Source organism: Bombina bombina, chromosome 12 (genome assembly GCF_027579735.1).
Source record: "Bombina bombina isolate aBomBom1 chromosome 12, aBomBom1.pri, whole genome shotgun sequence".
NCBI classification, from domain to species: Eukaryota; Metazoa; Chordata; class Amphibia; order Anura; family Bombinatoridae; genus Bombina; species Bombina bombina.
In genome coordinates, this window is record NC_069510.1 from 58795022 (window position 1) to 58817892 (window position 22871).

Below are 22871 nucleotides of genomic sequence, written 5' to 3' on the forward strand. Positions count from 1 at the left end.
ATGGGAAAGTACAGGAAAAGTGGGGGCTCTTGGAGCAGGATCTGTATTTACAATCTAGTGTGGTAATGAGATGTCTTGCTCAAAGAGCTTACAAACATGTTAATTTCAGAAAATCTTACCTTAGATACTTACAGTTTAGTAAAATAAAAATCCTTGAAGGAGATCTGCCATCAGCGCTAATACTGCTGGCCAGATGCGCATCAGTCTGATCTGAATTTATTTCAGATTGCTAGTTGTCCTTTCTTATCCGGGTCAAGCAGAAAAAACATCTGTTTCAAATGCGGCACCTTACAGTACAGTGTTTAATGAGGGTTCCAGCACCAGTGAGTTTGCAGCGTGAGGACATCTGCTATTAGCGCCTATGCTGCTGGCCAGATGCGCATCAGTTTGATCTGAATTTTTTTCAGATCGCCAGTTGACTTTTCTTTATCTGGGTCAAGCAGAATAAACAGCTGCATCAGATGCGGCACCTTACAGTCCAGTGTTTAATAAGGGTACTGTTACGGTTGCCTCCAGGCTGGCTGGAAGTTGGACCGTAGAAAAGGATGCTCCTAGCGCTCACCAAAGAATCATCAGCACCATAGTCAGCAATCCCTGTAGCTAAGGGAGTATGAAAAACATAGCAATCCCTGTAGTGATTATAAGCTGTATCCTACAAACATGAGTCAAAGCTTCAAGTTAGAGGGTCAACATAGGTCTGATGTGCTGGAGCACACAGCCTGCTTTTTATTCAGGTTACATGCAAACAGGACACTCTCAGGGGGAGGCATAAAATCCCCCATCACACATTTGATATTAGATAGAGAGACACTCCCTTTGACAGGCCACAACATTTACTTCAGCAGATAACATTACACACAATAAAACAATGCAGTCCACCTTATCAATACTAGTCTGATTAGACAATGGGAAAGTTGATCACTAAATCTAATTAGAGCTAATCCCAGCAGACTTGTATTTAGAATAGGTTTCTTGAAGCTGAACAAAATTTAACTCTTAATGGCACACAATGAAACTGAACCAAGTGGGAGAAAGCCAGGGACAAGTCATTTCACAGGTCTGGGGACATAGTCTTAAAGGGGCATTGTTCATCAAAGTCACAATATGTCCCCAGATGGTTCTTAAAGGGCCACACACACCCAACAAAAGTCAATATGTCCTCAGGGGCACAATCTTCCAGGGGCCATAGTCATGTGGAAGGAGGCTGGCAAATAGGCTTCTCCAAAATCCAGGGAAGCAGGGCAACCTTCCATTTAAAGGGCCAGTCACAAATAGCAGTTTGTAACATATCTCCCCTTTTGGAGGGAGACTAACAAGGCACCTGACCTTCTGTCGGTCAGTGCCTAAGTTAGTCTCGCAACCCACCCACAAATAAACACTAGCAGCAAAGCAGCCCCCCCACAACAAGTAGCACTGGCCTGTAGGTTCCAGGTTATAGGATGAAAGTGTAGCATCCTCTGCCTTCCTGGCGCAGCTGTGCAAATAGCTGATGGTACTTGGGGGGCAGAGGCCAGCGGCACTCTGCCCTGGTGCCAGCGCTTCTGCTGGGGTGAGGGGTTTGCAGGCCAGTCCTGTAACAAGGGGGTCTGTAGGGCAGAGGCCAGCAGCGTTCTGTTCTGATGCCAGCTCTTCTGCTGGGGGAATTGGGGCATAGTCCTGCCCGGTGGCAAAGGGAACGTGGGGGTCAGTGGGGGTTAACATCTCCACTGTTAACCCTGGGCCCAAGTTAGGAGTTAGCTGGGGAGGGGGAGATTGGCTTACCTCCTCCTCCTGATACTCCGGTGGCCGTTGGGAAGGGAGGTCGATGCTCTCCGCTTCCTGTGGAACATGCTGCGGCTGGGGAGAGAGACCGGTTGTCTCCTCTCCCTGGAAGGCACACTCCGGCTGGGGAGGGAGGTCGATGCTCTCCCCTCCCTGTAGCTGGGTCTGTCGCTGGGGATCTGGGCCGCCTGCCCAGCATCCCTGTAGGGCCGGTAGAGAGACTGCGGTCCCATCTCCACCTGCCTGCTGGGGGTCCTCCCAGGACCAGTCTATGAGGCCTGCTGCCTCTGGTATCTCTGGCTGGGGAAGGGGACTGGTTGTCTCTTCCCTCTGCACGGTATACTGCCGCTGGGGAGGGAGGTCGCTGCTCTCCTCTCCCTGTAACTCTGGCTGCCGCTGGGAAGGGAGGTCGTTGCTCTCCGCTCCCTGTGACTCACTTTCTCGCTGGAGACCAGGTGTCCAGACCCTCAAACTCCACAGTTGGCGCTCAAAAGCTCGTGCCGCTTTGTTCTCCGTATCCAATTCCCGGATGATGCGACTGACTACCTCCTGTGCAGGGTCTGGACCATATCGGACTAGCCGCCTCTTTACCTCTGGAACGAAATCCGCGCCCTCATAGCGACGGATCAGGTTGAGGTGCTCTTCACAGGGTTCTGAATAGTGTCTTGTCAGCTCCATGCTGCTGTAGGTAGGGACGCTGCGCAGTGGCTAGCGTTGCCCTCAATAACTCTCCTACGATACCAGTGCTGTTGTGGTGCTGCTCCTTGCGCTAGGATGCTATCCCACCGCTGCCGCCAAATGTTACGGTTGCCTCCAGGCTGGCTGGAAGTTGGACCGTAGAAAAGGATGCTCCTAGCGCTCACCAAAGAATCATCAGCACCATAGTCAGCAATCCCTGTAGCTAAGGGAGTATGAAAAACATAGCAATCCCTGTAGTGATTATAAGCTGTATCCTACAAACATGAGTCAAAGCTTCAAGTTAGAGGGTCAACATAGGTCTGATGTGCTGGAGCACACAGCCTGCTTTTTATTCAGGTTACATGCAAACAGGACACTCTCAGGGGGAGGCATAAAATCCCCCATCACACATTTGATATTAGATAGAGAGACACTCCCTTTGACAGGCCACAACATTTACTTCAGCAGATAACATTACACACAATAAAACAATGCAGTCCACCTTATCAATACTAGTCTGATTAGACAATGGGAAAGTTGATCACTAAATCTAATTAGAGCTAATCCCAGCAGACTTGTATTTAGAATAGGTTTCTTGAAGCTGAACAAAATTTAACTCTTAATGGCACACAATGAAACTGAACCAAGTGGGAGAAAGCCAGGGACAAGTCATTTCACAGGTCTGGGGACATAGTCTTAAAGGGGCATTGTTCATCAAAGTCACAATATGTCCCCAGATGGTTCTTAAAGGGCCACACACACCCAACAAAAGTCAATATGTCCTCAGGGGCACAATCTTCCAGGGGCCATAGTCATGTGGAAGGAGGCTGGCAAATAGGCTTCTCCAAAATCCAGGGAAGCAGGGCAACCTTCCATTTAATGGGCCAGTCACAAATAGCAGTTTGTAACAGGTACCAGCACCAGTGAGTTTGCAGCGTGAGGACATCTGCCATTAGCGTGTATATGACTGGCCAGATGCGCATCAGTCGGATCTGAATTTTTTCAGATCGCCAGTTGTCTTTTCTTCATCCAGGTCAAGCAGAATAAACAGCTGCATCAGATGCAGCACCTTACAGTCCAGTGTTTAATAAGGGTCCCAGCAACAGTAAGTTTACAGCGTGAAGACATCTGCCATTAGTGGGTATACTGCTGGCCAGATGCGCATCAGTCTGATCTGAATTTATTTCAGATCACCAATTGACTTTTCTTTATCTGGGTCAAGCTAAAGAAACAGCTGCATCAGATGCTGCACCTTACAGTACAGTGAATGAGGTTCCCAGCACCAGTAAATTTGCAGCATATAAATTGTAGACCCATGCCGTGGGGTTTATATTCTAGGCCTTTACTAGAAGTCCTTGCTTTAGAGCATGTGCAGAGTAATGATGCAGTAATTCTTCCCATCCTTAAAACTGGTTTAAAGCCTTTACTGAAAGATGCAAGTCTTATACAGATATATAGAGGAAGCACAGAAAGCCATTGGTGTGTCCTACAGTTATGGCTATAATAATTATAATGCTATAATATGTTTAAAATAATTATTTTCAAAATTAAAATGTTTATTAAATTATATGTATTTTTAAATAAAGGTGTGAAGATAATATTGATCATTAAAGTATGTATGCTATGTTTTGTCTCAGAGTACTGGTGCCCATAGGAACCTACAAAGTTTACTATTACTTTTATTTATCTGTATTATTTTACAATGTATATAATTGTGACTTAGTATTATTCAGTTACTGAGTTGGGGTGATCAAGGTAACACTACCTGTAGTAATTGGTGTTCATACCTGCAGTTCCCACTGGATGCTATTTGCATTGTGTTGGAGGTAGTCACTGTTCTTCATACCAGCACATAAACACAACTGTGGTTGTACAGCACTAGATGTTTTGTAATGTGCTGACTGTGAAATAAAGATATTATATAACTTATATTTACATGTCAAGCTCAGCAGGATCAGTCTGGTAACTCTTGTAAAGTAAGCAGCAGTTATGAGGGAGGTGGCTTTGTGTTGTCAGTTGGTTTTGTGACATAACTTCTGCATAAATAAAAAGAGAGAGAGAGATGCACTCAGCTGAGACAGAACAAAAGCTGGAAAAACTTCCGTGCCTGTTCATTTTATTATAGTGTGTCACTCAGGGTGCATACTATTTTAGCACACTATGCCCCTTCACAGAGAAAAAAATCTCCTGTTGCATATCAGTCTGACCCTGCCCAATGACAGTCCAGCGCCGAAATACCAGGCAATTCTTCTCTGAACAAGAGAAACAACAACCCCAGAGATCGTTTCGGCCTTCTGTGGGCCTCGTCAGTGAGGTGCAGTTGCATCTCTCTTAGGGATAGTCTCCCTAAGGGTGATGGGGGAAACCAGACGTGGACTCCTTGCCCAATGTGCTTAGAGGGATATGGCTGCACCTCACTGACGAGGCCCAAAGGAGGCCGAAACGATCGTCTGGGGTTGTCATGTTCCTTGTTCAGAGGAGAATTGCCTGGTATTTCGGGGCTGGACTGACCATGTCGGCGGGATCAGACTGATATACTACAGGAAAGTTTTCCTCTGTGAAAAGCACAATTGGGCTGAAAGAAGCTACTACCAGGTGGTAACCGGGCCATAGAACAAGCTATTGATGCTGCTGTTCGTTCCTGGCAGACTGCTTCTCATTCTGTTTTGCATATGTAAATATGACCCTGGGGATAGTCTCCCTAAGGGTGATGGGGGAAACCAGACGTGGACTCCTTGCCCAATGTGCTTAGAGGGATATGGCTGCACCTCACTGACGAGGCCCAAAGGAGGCCGAAACGATCGTCTGGGGTTGTCATGTTCCTTGTTCAGAGGAGAATTGCCTGGTATTTCGGGGCTGGACTGACCATGTCGGCGGGATCAGACTGATATACTACAGGAAAGTTTTCCTCTGTGAAAAGCACAATTGGGCAGAAAGAAGCTACTACCAGGTGGTAACCGGGCCATAGAACAAGCTATTGATGCTGCTGTTCGTTCCTGGCAGACTGCTTCTCATTCTGTTTTGCATATGTAAATATGACCCTGGGGATAGTCTCCCTAAGGGTGATGGGGGAAACCAGACGTGGACTCCTTGCCCAATGTGCTTAGAGGGATATGGCTGCACCTCACTGACGAGGCCCAAAGGAGGCCGAAACGATCGTCTGGGGTTGTCATGTTCCTTGTTCAGAGGAGAATTGCCTGGTATTTCGGGGCTGGACTGACCATGTCGGCGGGATCAGACTGATATACTACAGGAAAGTTTTCCTCTGTGAAAAGCACAATTGGGCAGAAAGAAGCTACTACCAGGTGGTAACCGGGCCATAGAACAAGCTATTGATGCTGCTGTTCGTTCCTGGCAGACTGCTTCTCATTCTGTTTTGTATATGTAAATATGACCCTGGGGATAGTCTCCCTAAGGGTGATGGGGGAAACCAGACGTGGACTCCTTGCCCAATGTGCTTAGAGGGATATGGCTGCACCTCACTGACGAGGCCCAAAGGAGGCCGAAACGATCGTCTGGGGTTGTCATGTTCCTTGTTCAGAGGAGAATTGCCTGGTATTTCGGGGCTGGACTGACCATGTCGGCGGGATCAGACTGATATACTACAGGAAAGTTTTCCTCTGTGAAAAGCACAATTGGGCAGAAAGAAGCTACTACCAGGTGGTAACCGGGCCATAGAACAAGCTATTGATGCTGCTGTTCGTTCCTGGCAGACTGCTTCTCATTCTGTTTTGCATATGTAAATATGACCCTGGGGATAGTCTCCCTAAGGGTGATGGGGGAAACCAGACGTGGACTCCTTGCCCAATGTGCTTAGAGGGATATGGCTGCACCTCACTGATGAGGCCCAAAGGAGGCCGAAACGATCATCTGGGGTTGTCATGTTCCTTGTTCAGAGGAGAATTGCCTGGTATTTCGGGGCTGGACTGACCATGTCGGCGGGATCAGACTGATATACTACAGGAAAGTTTTCCTCTGTGAAAAGCACAATTGGGCAGAAAGAAGCTACTACCAGGTGGTAACCGGGCCATAGAACAAGCTATTGATGCGGCTGTTCGTTCCTGGCAGACTGCTTCTCATTCTGTTTTGCATATGTAAATATGACCCTGGGGATAGTCTCCCTAAGGGTGATGGGGGAAACCAGACGTGGACTCCTTGCCCAATGTGCTTAGAGGGATATGGCTGCACCTCACTGACGAGGCCCAAAGGAGGCCAAAACGATTGTCTGGGGTTGTCATGTTCCTTGTTCAGAGGAGAATTGCCTGGTATTTTGGGGCTGGACTGACCATGTCAGCGGGATCAGACTGATATACTACAGGAAAGTTTTCCTCTGTGAAAAGCACAATTGGGCAGAAAGAAGCTACTACCAGGTGGTAACCGGGCCATAGAACAAGCTATTGATGCTGCTGTTCGTTCCTGGCAGACTGCTTCTCATTCTGTTTTGCATATGTAAATATGACCCTGGGGATAGTCTCCCTAAGGGTGATGGGGGAAACCAGACGTGGACTCCTTGCCCAATGTGCTTAGAGGGATATGGCTGCACCTCACTGACGAGGCCCAAAGGAGGCCGAAACGATCGTCTGGGGTTGTCATGTTCCTTGTTCAGAGGAGAATTGCCTGGTATTTCGGGGCTGGACTGACCATGTCGGCGGGATCAGACTGATATACTACAGGAAAGTTTTCCTCTGTGAAAGCACAATTGGGCAGAAAGAAGCTACTACCAGGTGGTAACCGGGCCATAGAACAAGCTATTGATGCTGCTGTTCGTTCCTGGCAGACTGCTTCTCATTCTGTTTTGCATATGTAAATATGACCCTGGGGATAGTCTCCCTAAGGGTGATGGGGGAAACCAGACGTGGACTCCTTGCCCAATGTGCTTAGAGGGATATGGCTGCATCTCACTGACGAGGCCCAAAGGAGGCCGAAATGATCATCTGGGGTTGTCATGTTCCTTGTTCAGAGGAGAATTGCCTGGTATTTCGGGGCTGGACTGACCATGTCGGCGGGATCAGACTGATATACTACAGGAAAGTTTTCCTCTGTGAAAAGCACAATTGGGCAGAAAGAAGCTACTACCAGGTGGTAACCGGGCCATAGAACAAGCTATTGATGCTGCTGTTCGTTCCTGGCAGACTGCTTCTCATTCTGTTTTGCATATGTAAATATGACCCTGGGGATAGTCTCCCTAAGGGTGATGGGGGAAACCAGACGTGGACTCCTTGCCCAATGTGCTTAGAGGGATATGGCTGCACCTCACTGACGAGGCCCAAAGGAGGCCGAAACGATCGTCTGGGGTTGTCATGTTCCTTGTTCAGAGGAGAATTGCCTGGTATTTCGGGGCTGGACTGACCATGTCGGCGGGATCAGACTGATATACTACAGGAAAGTTTTCCTCTGTGAAAAGCACAATTGGGCAGAAAGAAGCTACTACCAGGTGGTAACCGGGCCATAGAACAAGCTATTGATGCTGCTGTTCGTTCCTGGCAGACTGCTTCTCATTCTGTTTTGCATAACTGCTGCATCACATAAGCCTCTCCCCTAAGGCTGTCACCATGACAACCAGGCATCCTATTATACAATGACTGTCAGCTTAGCCTTTAGCTATGTCATTAATGTAGCTTTAACATTAGATGTTTAACCCTTTGAGTGCTAATGACGGCTCTGAGCCGTCACAGAGTTTCCCACTCTGGTGCTAATGACGGCTCAGAGCTGTCACTAGCACTCTCCCATCTTGAGGGAGATCTGGGGGCTCCCACCCACTCCTACCCCAGCGATCATGCCTGTAGAGTGACAGGCATCGCCGGGGCTTCATCACGCGCAATAACGTGATGACGTCACCGCGCAATAACGTGATGACGTCACCGCGCAACTTTATTTATACTTAACAATCGGCTAGATTTAGAGTTCTGCGGCCAAAGGGGTGCGTTAGCTACGCGTGTATTTTTCCCCCTGCACCTTTTAAATACCGCTGGTATTTAGAGTTCACAGAAGGTCTGCGTTACGCTCCAAAAAGGGAGCATAGAGCATAATTTACCGCCACTGCAACTGCAGCGGCCAGCTTCAAAAACGTGCTCGTGCACGATATCCCCATAGGAAACAATGGGGCAGTTTGAGCTGAAAAAAACCTAACACCTGCAAAAAAGCAGCGTTCAGCTCCTAACGCAGCTCCATTGTTTCCTAAGTCTGCACCTAACACCCTAACATGAACCCCGAGTCTAAACACCCCTAACCTTACACTTATTAACCCCTAATCTGCCACCCCCGCTATCGCTGACCCCTGCATATTATTTTTAACCCCTAATCTGCCGCTCCGTACACCGCCGCAACCTACGTTATCCCTATGTACCCCTAATCTGCTGCCCCTAACACCGCCGACCCCTATATTATATTTATTAACCCCTAATCTGCCGACCGGACCTCACCGCTACTATAATAAAGTTATTAACCCCAATCCGCCTCACTCCCGCCTCAAAAACCCTATAATAAATAGTATTAACCCCTAATCTGCCGTCCCTAACATCGCCGACACCTAACTTCAAGTATTAACCCCTAATCTGCCGACCGGACCTCTCCGCTACTCTAATAAATGTATTAACCCCTAAAGCTAAGTCTAACCCTAACCCTAACACCCCCCTAAGTTAAATATAATTTTATTCTAACGAAATAAATTAAATCTTATTAAATAAATTATTCCTATTTAAAGCTAAATACTTACCTGTACAATAAACCCTAATATAGCTACAATATAAATAATAATTATATTGTAGCTATTTTAGGATTAATATTTATTTTACAGGCAACTTTGTATTTATTTTAACCAGGTACAATAGCTATTAAATAGTTAAGAACTATTTAATAGCTACCTAGTTAAAATAAATAAAAAATTACCTGTAAATTAAATCCTAACCTAAGTTACAATTAAACTTAACACTACACTATCAATAAATAAATTAACTAAACTATCTACAATTATCTACAATTAAATACAAATAAATACACTAACTAAAGTACAAAAAATAAAAAAAGAACTAAGTTACAAAAAATAAAAAAATAATTTACAAACATTATAAAAACATTACAACAATTTTAAGCTAATTACACCTACTCTAAGCCCCCTAATAAAATAACAAAGCCCCCCAAAATAAAAAAAATGCCCTACCCTATTCTAAAATAAAAATTGTAAAGCTCTTTTACCTTACCAGCCCTTAAAAGGGCCTTTTGCGATGCATGCCCCAAAGAATTCTTCTCTTTTGCCTGTAAAAAAAAACATACAATACCCCCCCCCCAACAATACCACCACCCACATACCCCTAATCTAACTCAAACCCCCCTTAAATAAACCTAACACTAAGCCCCTGAAGATCTCCCTACCTTGTCTTCACCATGCCGGGTATCACCGATCCGTCCAGAAGAGGGTCCAAAGTCTTCATCCTATCCGGCAAGAAGAGCTCCTCCAGAGGGTCCAAAGTCTTCATCCTATAGGGCAAGAAGAGGACATCCGAACCGGCAAACATCTTCATCCAGGCGGCATCTTCTATCTTCTTCCATCCGGCGCAGAGCGGGACCATCTTCAAGCAGCCGACGCGGAGCCATCCTTCTTCACCGACGGACTAACGACGAATGAAGGTTCCTTTAAGGGACGTCATCCAAGATGGTGTCCCTCGAATTCCGATTGGCTGATAGGATTCTATCAGCCAATCGGAATTAAGGTAGGAAAAATCTGATTGGCTGATGGAATCAGCCAATCAGATTGAAGTTCAATCGGATTGGCTGATCCAATCAGCCAATCAGATTGAGCTTGCATTCTATTGGCTGTTCCGATCATATACCATAGTATCTATGGTATTGGCATGCACTACCTCCTTTGGTAATGAGTTCCACAATTGTATTGCTCTTACAGTGAAAAAAAGTTTCTGTTGCAGGAGATTAAATCTCCTTTCCTCCAACCTTAAATTATATATTTTTTTTAATTTAAAAAAAGCCTTTTATTTTAGTACTGGTAGATTTTCTGCCAGTACTTAAGATGGCGGGGGCAATTGTGGGGTGGGGGAGGGAAGAGAGCTGTTTGGGAGGGATCAGGGGGTGGGATGTGTCAGGTAGGAGGCTGATATCTACACTAAAGCTAAAATGAACCCTGCAAGCTCCCTACAAGCTACCTAATTAACCCCTTCACTGCTGGGCATAATACTAGTGTGGTGCGCAGCAGCATTTAGCGGCCTTCTAATTGCCAAAAAGCAACGCCAAAGCCATATATGTCTGCTATTTTTGAACAAAGGGGATCCCAGAGAAGCATTTACAACCATTTGTGCGATAATTGCACAAGCTGTTTGTAAATAATTTCAGTGAGAAACCCAAAGTTAATGAAAAAGTGAACGAATTTTTTTTATTTGATCGAATTTGGCGGTAAAATGGTGGCATTAAATATAGCAAAATAGGCCTAGATCAATACTTTGGGTTGTCTACTACACTACACTAAAATTAACCCTACAAGCTCCTTATCCCCTTTACTGCTGGGCATAATACACGTGTGGTGCGCAGTGGCGTTTAGCGGCCTTCTAATTATCAAAAAGTAATGCCAAAGCCATAAATGTCTGCTGTTTCTGAACATCCCAGAAGCATTTACAACCATTTGTGCCATAATTGCACAAGCTGTAAATAATTTCAGTGAGAAACCTAAGGTTTGTGAAAAAGTGAACTTTTTTTTTTTATTTGATCGCATTTGGCGGTGAAATGGTGGCATGAAATATACCAAAATGGGCCTAGATCAAAACTTTGGGTTGTCTACTAAAAGAAAATATATACATTTCAAGAGATATTCAGGGATTCCTGAAAGATATCAGTGTTCCATTGTAACTAGCGCTAATTTTGAAAAAAAATTGTTTGAAAATAGCAAAGTGCTACTTGAATTTATTGCCCTATAACTTGCAAAAAAAGCAAAGAACATGTAAACATTGGGTTTTTCTAAACTCAGGACGAAGTTTAGAAACTATTTAGCATGGGTGTTTTTTAGTGGTTGTAGATGTGTAACAGCTTTTGGGGGTCAAAGTTATAAAAAGTGTGTTTTTTTCCATCATATTTTATATATTTTTTTTATAGTAAATTATAAGATATGATGAAAATAATGGTATCGTTAGAAAGTCCATTTAATGGCGAGAAAAACGGTATATAATATGTGCGGGTACAGTAAATGAGTAAAAGGAAAATTACAGCTAAACACAAACACTGCAGAAATGTTAAAATAGCCTTGGTCCCAAATGGTCAGAAAATGGAAAAGTGCTCTGGTCACTAAAGGGTTAAACCCAATTTCTGTAAAAGGATTTTATTTCGATAAACATATGTTTACACTTCGTTGATATGTTATTCTGTAGGACGGTAACAGAAATGTCTTGTAATTACAAGGTGTTTACTGTCCCTTTAAATTCTAACAAAACTTTCATTATAAATACTACATTTCCAGTGCCTATTTGTTGGGAATAGATTATTAAATCACATGAACTGCTTTGGTCTGGTAATATATACAGAGCTATGGCTGAGCCTCAGGATCATGTCATGTGATTACCTTTTGGGGTACCAGCCATACTAATTAGCATATGTACGTGTGCAGTGTAGCTAAGAAACTACAGGTGCTAGGTCTGTCATTATTTAATAGTAGATTCCCCACATTAAGAAGCCTTTATGTCTGTATTAATTTTATATTAATTATAGTTGATCTGAACCATACAAATAGAAAACACAGTGTCCACAGCACTATAAATAATCATTTCCTTTTATTTGACAGACATCAAGCCAGATATTAAGCAACGTTTTGGGTATAGCTAACCCTTATTCATGCTTGCGTTAATGTGTGTTCTATTGCATACCATTTGGGGGCATTAGACAGAGCCCCAGTCTGCACTGGCACTAATACTCCAAATTGTTGCTGTTCAAGGTTGTGTTACTGAATATGTTCTGTCCATAACGTGCAGATGGCACGAAAATGTTTGCATGCATTGACATAGACGCCGCAAGAATGAGGCAATACTAAATCAGTGCTCATACGACATAATGGTCCTAACTGTGGAGTCGCTGTTACAATAAATAGAAGTATAAGATGAAAAAATCAAGAAAATCAAAGAGGATTTGTAAAAAGAGGTCTCACCTGAAGAAATGGAGAAGTTAATTAAACAAGACGATGACAAGTCAGCGGAGCTGCAGAAAGTAATAATAAAAAAAAGAAGTTCCAAAGGGACGAACAGGATTATCAGTTGGGAACGTATACAAATGGAGGAGTGGTAACCAAGATTACAGATACATCAAAAGGGGCGAGAAACGCAGCCCAATCAGCCACAGGAATGAAGACCAGGTGACCTCAGAGGAGCCATGATGTCAAGCTCTGTCACAGAAGAATCATCTTCCACTTTGGACACATGCAGCAATGATGCAGGAGTAGAGGCAACCGGAAACACGGCAAGAGGCAGAGGGCAGATCAGGAGCACCAATCAGAGAGGACGGCAGCTGCAAAACAGGCAGTGCTGACGATTGAGACGACAACAACAGGAGACAACACAGATGGGGTAACATTACAACTACCCACTGTGATAAATATTTCGAGACATGAGCTGTCAAGGGAAGAATGTGATTTATTGGAAAGGGGATTGTCCTTTTGCCCCTATAGCAATACAAACTTTTTTGAACTTGAAAAGGACTTACAGAAATTTTATAGAAATGTTAAATTGAAAGGTTGGTTTCATGATAATACCTATGAAGGAAGAAATGTAGATAATATTGAATCAGAATGGTCACTAAAAAAATTAAATTTGAGAAATAAGAGCATGTTTAATCCCTCTGTGGTACGCCATAGTGTAAACATATTTATTGAATTAGTAAACAACGATGTGCATAAACTTAAAGAGTTAGCAACAAAAAAAGGAAAGGTACAGAGGATTGTCTAAATTTATTTTCAATAAGGGTGAACAAAAAGACATAAGTACATTAAAGGGACACTGTACCCAAATTTTTTTGTCTCTTCTTATTTGCGGTATAAGTTTAATGAAGATTCCTTTAAGGGACGTCATCCAAGATGGCATCCCTTGAATTCCGATTTGCTGATAGAATTCTATCAGCCAATCGGAATTAAAGGTGAAAAAATCCTATTCAGATCCAATCAGCCAATAGGATTGAGCTTGCATTCTATTGGCTGTTCCAATCACTAATGCCCATCCAAATGCCCTTTTCAGGGCATTGGGGAGCGTAGGTCTTTTTAGATAGGTTTTTATTTGGGGAGTTGGTTGTATGGGTGGTGGGTTTTACTTTTACTTGGGGGTTGTTTGTATTCTTTTTTTACAGGTAAAAGAGCTGATTTCTTTGGGGCAATGCCCCGCAAAAGGCCCTTTTAAGGGCTATTGGTAGTTTAGTTTAGGCTATTAGATTAGGTGTAATTAGTTTAAATATTTGATCATTTCTTTTTTATTTTGTGTAATTTAGTGTATGTTAGGGGTTAATAAGTGTAGGTAGGTGGCGGCGGTGTCGGGGGTGGCAGATTAGGGGTTAATAAGTGTAATGTAGGTGGCGGCGATGTCGGTGCGGCAGATTAGGGGTGTTTAGACTCTGGGTTTATGTTAGGGTGTTAGGTGTAAACATAAATTTTGTTTCCCCATAGGAATCAATGGGGCTGCGTTACGGAGCTTTACGCTGCTTTTTTTGCAGGTGTTAGACTTTTTTTCAGCCGGCTCTCCCCAATGATGTCTATGGGGAAATCGTGCATGAGCATGTAAAACCAGCTCACCGCAGCGCTGGTATTGGAGTGCGGTATGGAGCCCAATTTTGCTTTACGCTCACTTATTGCCTGCTAACGCCGGGTTTTTGTAAACCTGTAATAGCAGCGCTATAGGGAGGTGAGCAGTGACAATAACTTGCAAGTTAGTACTGAGCCGCTCTTACTGCTAAACTCGTAATCTAGCCGTTAGTTTTTTATGTCAGTTACCATTGTAATATAAAGACTGTAATGAAATGTAGAAACCAGTAGATGGCAATATAGCCCTAATTAGGAGTTTGGCGCAAATTTGAAAGCCTTTAAATAGCCACTTGTAACGTTTTAATGCAAGCATGAATAAGGGTTAGATATACCCGAAACGTTGCTTGATGTCTGGCTTGATGTCTGTCATATAAAAGGAAATTATTATTTATAGTGCTGTGGACATTGTGTTTTCTATTGCATATCATTTGGGGTCATTGGATAGAGCCTCAGTCTGCACTGGCACTAATACTCTAAATTGCTGCTGTTCAGGGTTGTGTTACTGAACCATACATAGGGTGTCCAATATTTTAGCAGGCTTTCCAGTACAATCTGTACAAAAATACTGGAAACTTAAAGACCCCTGTCAGCTAAATGTAAAGGGTTTTCTAAAATATGACTCAAAAAGAGGTTACACTGTGCATTTTCTATTATATGTGTTACAGGCAACCATGAGGGTGTTCAATCATTGTTGGGTGTTTATTTCTGACAGCCAAGGGGGTCACATCACTACTACTACATGTGTTACTGTCAACCAAGGCGATAAAATTACTGCTTAGTTATGAAAAATATATGTGGTGGGATCAAAGGTGGGGCCTAAGGTTGAGCGTTTTTGGGGGACATTTTGTGGCAACCCTAGATGTCACCACAAACATGTGTGGTTATATGTCAGAGGGGGCTAGACCGCAATATGACAGACAGCTAAGGGAACTGTATGGGGGGGGGGTTGCTGGTCAAACCCCTGGATCTCAGCTGACCTCCAAGACCCCTCATTTGAAAGAGAATCGCCTGCTCTGTCAAATGGTGGTATTGGAAAGGCAGTACAAAGCAGATGATTAAAAAAAAAAAAATAAATACAACACAAGGGGATTTGATTAAGAATGGGACATTATATGCTCAATAAAAATAAATACTATTATGTGTATAAAGTTTATTTTCTAGTAGACAAGTCCCTCTCTTAAAAAAAAATATATTACATTTCTCTGTATAACCAGGTGACCACTGTGGTAACAGTTATCATCTTGCAATGAAAAAAAGTGATTTTTTTTCTGTGTTCTGAGCTTTTATTTCTGGCCCTCTCTAATTTATATTATAACCCCCAAAAGCCCATATGGGCCCCTATTTCACATGCGGCTGCCCTTGATGACAATTTAGTCAGGGGATCACAATAACAGCAGTGGTCTCTGGGCCATTTTCAATATTATTTACTAAAATATTAATACAAAATAAACTTTTTTTTTTACAGTGTTTGCCACAGCTTTCTCACGTGCCATGAAATAGGAATATAATAATGGTATATTCTGAATCTGCTGGGCTAAAAAAAACACCAATATATAATTTGTGTGGGTCACTCACTGAGATTTGACTTACAATAGCATTTAAATATAGGTAGCAAAAAAAGCTAAAAATTGGCTCAGCACTTGGGTTATTAAAATGGCTTCTAAAAGAGAGTATTTTAAAATGTATTGCATTTGTTCTACTGCTTTTGGTGGTGTGCCTCTGTATACCAACAGAGCTGAGCTTGGACAGAGCCGTAGGAGCTCTTCTTATCAGCCAGTAAGCAACTGATACTTAAGTATGCTTTTTCTGCTACCTGAAATATCAGCTTTTATCCTTTTTTTCAAGCAACACATTTTAATACATTTAGGGCCTTATTTCGAGTGGAGCACTATTTAACGCTCCCTCTCAAGCATTACCTTCACTAGACGTAAGCTTTTTGCACATGTCAGGTTGTGCTCTTATTATGAGTTGAAAGTAAACTTTTTCCACTCATACACTAATCCGATGCGTGTAAAAAGTTGAACTTAGGATATCACGCGCTCAATAACCTATATTCCCCCATAGAAGTCAATGAAGCCAAAAAAACAACAACACACTACTTGCGCGAAATAACAATCCTATATTCTCAAGTGTGCTAAACCGACATGAAAATATAAATATTTGACATTCCAATGTTCTTCACATAGCAGAATAATATTCATAAATACATAGAAATATCTATTTATGAATAAATAAAACATATTCTGCTATGTGAAGAACATTGTAATGTCAAATATTTACAGTAAATGTACAGCATAACACTACCCTGTACGACGCTGGTCTTTAAAGGGACACTAAACCCAATTTTTTTCTTTCATGATTTAGATAGAGAATATAATTTTAAACAACTTTCCAATTTACTTTTATTATCTAATTTGCTTCATTTTTTAGATATCCTTTGTTGAAGAAATAGCATTGCACATGGGAGAGCCAATCACAGGAGGCATCTATGTGCAGCAACCAATCAGCAGCACCTGAGCCTACCTAGATATGCTTTTCAACTAAGAATATCAAGATAATGAAGCAAATTAGATAATAGAAGTAAATTAGAAAGTTGTTTAAAACTGCATGCTCTTTCTAAATCATGAAAGAAAAAATTTGGGTTTCATGTCCCTTTAAGCCCTTAAGGACCTGTCCTGGGCCTCTCTGACGCAATCTTGCTAAAAGTAGCAAGATTGCGATATTTTTGCATGCCCCACAAGTGGGGCAGTGCAGAAATAAACGGGCAGAGGTACTGATGCAGAGAGGGTCACTCTGCTAGAAATAATAAAAGTGTGGTGTGCAGTTGCAATTAGCAGCCTTCTAATTACCAAAAAGCAATGGCAAAGCCTTATATGTCTGCTATTTCTGAACAAAGAGTAATCCCAGAGAAGCTTTTACAATCATTTGTGACATGATTGCACAAGCAGTATGTAAATAATTTCAGTGAGAAACCCAACGTTTGTAAAAAATAACTTTTTTTTATTTTATCGCATTTGACGGTGAAATGGTGGCATGAAATATACCAAAATGGGCTTAGATCAATACTTTGGGTTGTTACTAAAACAATATATATAGATTTGATAGTTAAATAAAAAACCAAGGCTCTATTTCTGTTTAAATGTAGTGATGTCAAAAATGCTCTGGTCTTTTGAGGAAGTCTTAGGGGTAGATTTATCAAACCCCGGGCGGACATGATTCGCTATAGCGAATGATATCTGCCCTACATCGCTAAATGCCGACAGCATATGCTGTTGGCATTTAACATTGCACAAGCATTTCACGAGAAATGTTTGTGCAATGCCGCCCCCTGCACATTCAAAGCCAATTGGCCACTATCAGGAGGTGTCAATCATCCCGATCATATAACTGCTGCTTCTTAACTCCTGTTTCCGGTGAGCCGGAAGGTTCGTGCAAAATAAGCAGCATCTGCTGCTTGGTAAATATACCTCTTAGGGGGATATTTATCAAAGTGTCAACTATGTTGCATTCGCCAGCATCAATACGCTTACCTAATATTGCCAAACATTGCAGCCGCGGATCTGAATAAGATCTCCATATTTATAAAAAAAAGCCGTCAAAAACACGCGCACCAAGTACGGGGCGATGAGCATCAGACTGTTGTTAACTAACATTCATCGATGACAATGCTATTTGTGTTTTTCCCAACTTTATACCATTTCACATAACGCCGCCACTATACAAAAATGTTTAACCCCTATCCCGCCACCCCCGCAACCTAAATAAAGTTATAAACCCCTATCCTGCCGCTCCCCGTCACCGCCGCAACCTAAATAAAGTTATTAACCCCTATCCTGCTGCTTCCTGACACCGCCGACACTAAATAAACTTATTAACCCCTAAACCTCTGGCCTCCCACATCACCACCACTAACTAAACCTATTAACCCCTAAACCGTCAGCCCCCCACATTGCCAAAACCTAAATTAAGCTATTAACCCCTAAACCTAACAACCCCTTAACTTTAAATTAAAATTACAACATCCCTATCTTAATATAAATTAAAACTTACCTGTAGAATTAAAATAAACTGATTTTAAACTATTAATTAACCTACCCTAACTATTATACTAAAATTAAATTAAACTACCATGTAATTACATTAAAAAAACCTAACCCTACTAAAATTATTTAAATATACAATTAAACCTTATTAAAAGTACTAAATTAAAAAAACAAAACACTGAGTTCCAAAAAAAAAATAAAACACTAAATTACGAAAAATAACAAACCAAATTATAAAAAAAAATAAGACACCTAATCTAATAGCCCTATCAAAATAAAAAAGCCCCCCCAAAATTAAAAAAAAGCTCCCTTAGCTGTCCCGGGACAGACATACTGATTTGCCGCTTAGAAGTTTACAATGGGATGTGGCTACTGAGGAATTTTTGAGGTAAAATATCTTTCTTTTTTACATAGAGATGTTCAGGTGATATTTTCTAGTCAGCTTTTTACAGCAACGCTGCATCACTTTCAAGTGTTTCAACATTCGGGTATAATGGCACTTTAGGTTTAGGGGTTAATAGCTTAATTTAGTTTTTGGCGATGTGAAGGGCTGGCGGTTTAGGGGTAAATAGGTTTAGTTAGTGGTGGTGATGTGGGAGGCCAGAGGTTTAGGGGTTAATAAGTTTATTTAGTGGCGGCGGTGTCAGGGAGCGGCGGAATAGGGGATAATACATTTTATTTAGGTTGCGGTGGTGTAGGGGGCGGCAGATTAGGGGTGTATACACTCGGGGTTTATGTTAGGGTGTTAGGTGTAAACGTAACTTGTTTTCTACCATATAAATCAATGGGGTATATTTCATTCTCTTGCAGCATCGAACATAAGCTTTCGGTGCTTTCAGAGTCCCATTGATTTCTACGCCATCCGCTGCCTCAGGGGGGGAAAAACCAGGTACGATGCATCAGAATAGACCCGAGCGTACCTGTTAAAGGGACACTGAACCCAAATGTTTTCTTTTGTAATTCAGAAAGAGCATGCAATTTTAAGCAACTTTCTAATTTACTCCTATTATCATTTTTTCTTCGTTCTCTTGCTATCATTATTTGAAAAAGAAGGCACCTAAGCTTTTTTTTGGTTTCAGTACTCTGGACAGCACTTTTTTATTGGTGGATGAATTTATCCACCAATCAGCAAGGACAACCCAGGTTGTTCAACAAAAATGGGCCGGCATCTAAACTAACATTCTTGCATTTCAAATAAAGATACCAAGAGAATGAAGACAATTTGATAATAGGAGTAAATTAGAAAGTTGCTTAAAATTTCATGCTCAATCTGAATCACGAAAGAAAATTTTTGGGTACAGTGTCCCTTTAACTATTTGATAAATTGGAAAAAGTGTCAAATAGAGCCAAATGTGTATTCGGAACATCTGTAATGACATAAGCATCGATCTGCGTCGAATTGAGATTGCGGGATGGTATGTTACGTCACAAATTTCAACATTTGCTGGTCTTGAGGCTTTGATAACTAGTTTGGATCAATCTCCCAACAATTACGATGAGGAATTCCGGCAAATTTTTAGTTGACACTTTGATAAATATCCCCCTTAGTCTGAACTGTCCGGTCCTTAAGGGGTTAAATATGAATATTGCATAAATATGCTTTTTCGTGTTTTCATCTACTTAACTGCAAAGGGCTCCAATGCACTTATCTATAAGTCTATATGTGTGTACATATCTATTTATATTTGTGTATATATATCTGTAAATACCCATACGCATTTAAATACAAACATATGTACACACACACATATACACACATATATACACATACTTACATACAGACACATATATATATATATATATATATATATATATATATATATATATATATATATATATATATATATTTTTTTTTTTACCCAAAACAGTTTGCACCACTCCCTTCATTCAAACCTACTCATTTGCATATCCTGATTAATACAATATATATCAGGAAATACTGTGCTTGGGGGGATCAAATTATTAAATATTAACACTAAAAAGAAAATGTGTGTATATACATATGTGTATGTGTGTATATACATATGTGTATGTGTATATATATATATATATATATATATTAACACTAAAAAGAAAATGTGTGGGCCCAAACTGACCCCCACCAAAGTTCCCTTTGTCCAGCACCAGAGTATAAGGTCACCTCTTAACTAACTAGTACATTAGATGAAAGAGAGCTTGCACTGAAGAATCCAATTATTACACACAGAAAAAAATGAACAAATCTCATAACACCTTAAAATAGGTTATAATTATATACTAAGTGATACTTTATTTCCACCTAAGAATACACAGATAAAATGTACGAACATGGGCCCACTTATAAAAGTAAATAAAAGACCTTCAGATAATGGAACTATGTTGCCAAAAAGTCCCATTCTTAATATAAACAACATGTGCATACAACATATGGCTAATAGTCTCTGTCAGATATCTGATAAATCTTAAGGCAATATTAAACGTTCTTTTTCTTTATCCAAAGTGGGAGAAAATTCTAAGGCTAGTCGCTCACGGGTAGTAGATAAAATGATATACAGGGACTGAGTTCATTCAGGAGTTTAGCTCAAGTGGATATATTTATATACGGAGTGATTCTTACATGCCAGCTCTATCACAGGTGGCATGTGTAAATAATTTTGTAAAATTGGTTGAGTCTGACATTGATTTATTTAATATTAGTACGGCGTTCAATGATAATCTGTCAAGGGAATTGAGAAAAGCACTAAAAGAACTGATGAGTAATAAAACGATTACCATAAAGCCGGCCGATAAAGGCGGAAATGTGGTAATACAAAATACTAGTGACTATGTTAAAGAATGTTCCAGACAACTTATTGATAAAAAACAATATAATATTCTTAAAAAGAATCCCACAGAGGAATATAAATTCATTTTGGAACAATTAATCAGGGAGTGCAAGATGATCTGCTTAATAAAATGGAGGCGGAATTCCTTCTGGTTAAATTTCCGAGAGTGGCCACATTTTATAATATACCCAAAATACATTAAAATAAAGTTCCACCACCTGGCAGACCCATAGTTTCTGGCCAGGGGTCCATAACAGAGAAGGCATCCCAGTATGTTGATTATATTCTGAGACCAGCCATAATGAGTCTGCCATCGTACGTAAAAGATACCCAGGATGTTTTTAAAATAATCAATGGGAAACCTTTTGAGAGTAACTGGCTTCTAGTGGCAATAGATGTTGAGTCTCTATAGTCATCTATACCGCATGATCAGGGCATTACTGCATGTGAATATTTTTTGGAACAGAGAGGCCAGTTATTCTCGAAACATACTGAATTTGTGAGTAAATAATTGACATACGTATTTGAACACAATTATTTTACATTTAATGGCAAATTCTATCAACAGGTGAGGGGCACAGAAATGGGGACTTGCTGTGCCCTAACCTATGCTTGCCTATATTTAGGCAAATGGGAGAAAGATGTCATCTATGGGGGGAGCCAGAGCGATAATATTAAGCTTTGGCTTCGCTTCATAGACGACGTTCTGTGCTTCTGGTCAGGAACTATTCAATCTTTGCATCATTTTATAAAGGAATTAAATATTAATACCTTTAATCTAAAATTTACTTATGAATACAGTATGACCAAAATAACATTCCTGGATCTAATAATTTCTGTCCAAGGTGATAAAATTGTCAACAATACATACAGAAAAAAGACAACAGGCAACAATCTTTTGATGGCCGATAGCCATCACCCACCCTCCCTAATTAAAAATATCCCTAAAGGACAGTATTTAAGACATAGGAGAAATTGTACAGAACAAGATATGTTCAAACTAGAAGCTAAGAAATTAAGGAATATATTTAGAGTTAGGGGCTATCCCCAAAACTGCCTCAAACAAGCATATTCAGTGGCAATCAAAGTGATAGAGATAAATTACTGTATAAACACAAAGATAATGATACTGAAAATATGATTAGATTTATCTCAGTATATAACAATAAATGGCAGGATATAAGAGCAATATTACAAAAACATTGGCCAGTCCTCACAATTGATAAAGACATAATGAAGTTTGTTGGAGATAGACCCCTAATGTCAGCACGGAGGGCCCCCAACCTAAAAGATAGTCTTGTTCACAGTCATTTTACAAAAATAGGAAAAACCGATTGGTTACAAAAATACGACAGAGAGGGTAACATCAGATACAAAAGATGCTCTGTTTGTACCAATATGCAACAAGGTAGATTTTTTGTGGATATGTTTGGAAAGAGCTTTAAAATTAAAGGCAAAATTAACTGTAGAAGTGAGGGAGTAATTTATTTGGTCTTCTGTAATTGCCCCATGTATTTAGTATGTTGGGAAAACCTATAGGGAAATAAAGGAACGGATCAAAGAACATAAAAGGGATATCTCAAATGAAATTAAAACTAGTAGTGTAGCAAGACATTTTAAGAAATTTCATGAGAGTAATGAGGAAGTTTTAAGGTTTTTGGGATTAGAAACAGTGGATTTGTCCATAAGAGGGGGCAGTCTTGATAAACTACTTCTGCCTTAAAGCCTTATGGATTAAATGAAGAAATAAATTATGCACTGTTCCTTTAAACGTATATAATTATTATCTAAAGTTTCTAAATATATTATCCC

At 41.0% G+C, this 22871-nt stretch overlaps 1 long non-coding RNA gene across 2 annotated transcripts in view; it reads left to right on the plus strand.

Moving 5' to 3' along the window:
- The window catches only part of LOC128642954 (uncharacterized), a 143648-nt gene that overhangs the window by 120220 nt on the left and 557 nt on the right, over positions 1 to 22871 (plus strand). The window lies entirely within an intron of this gene.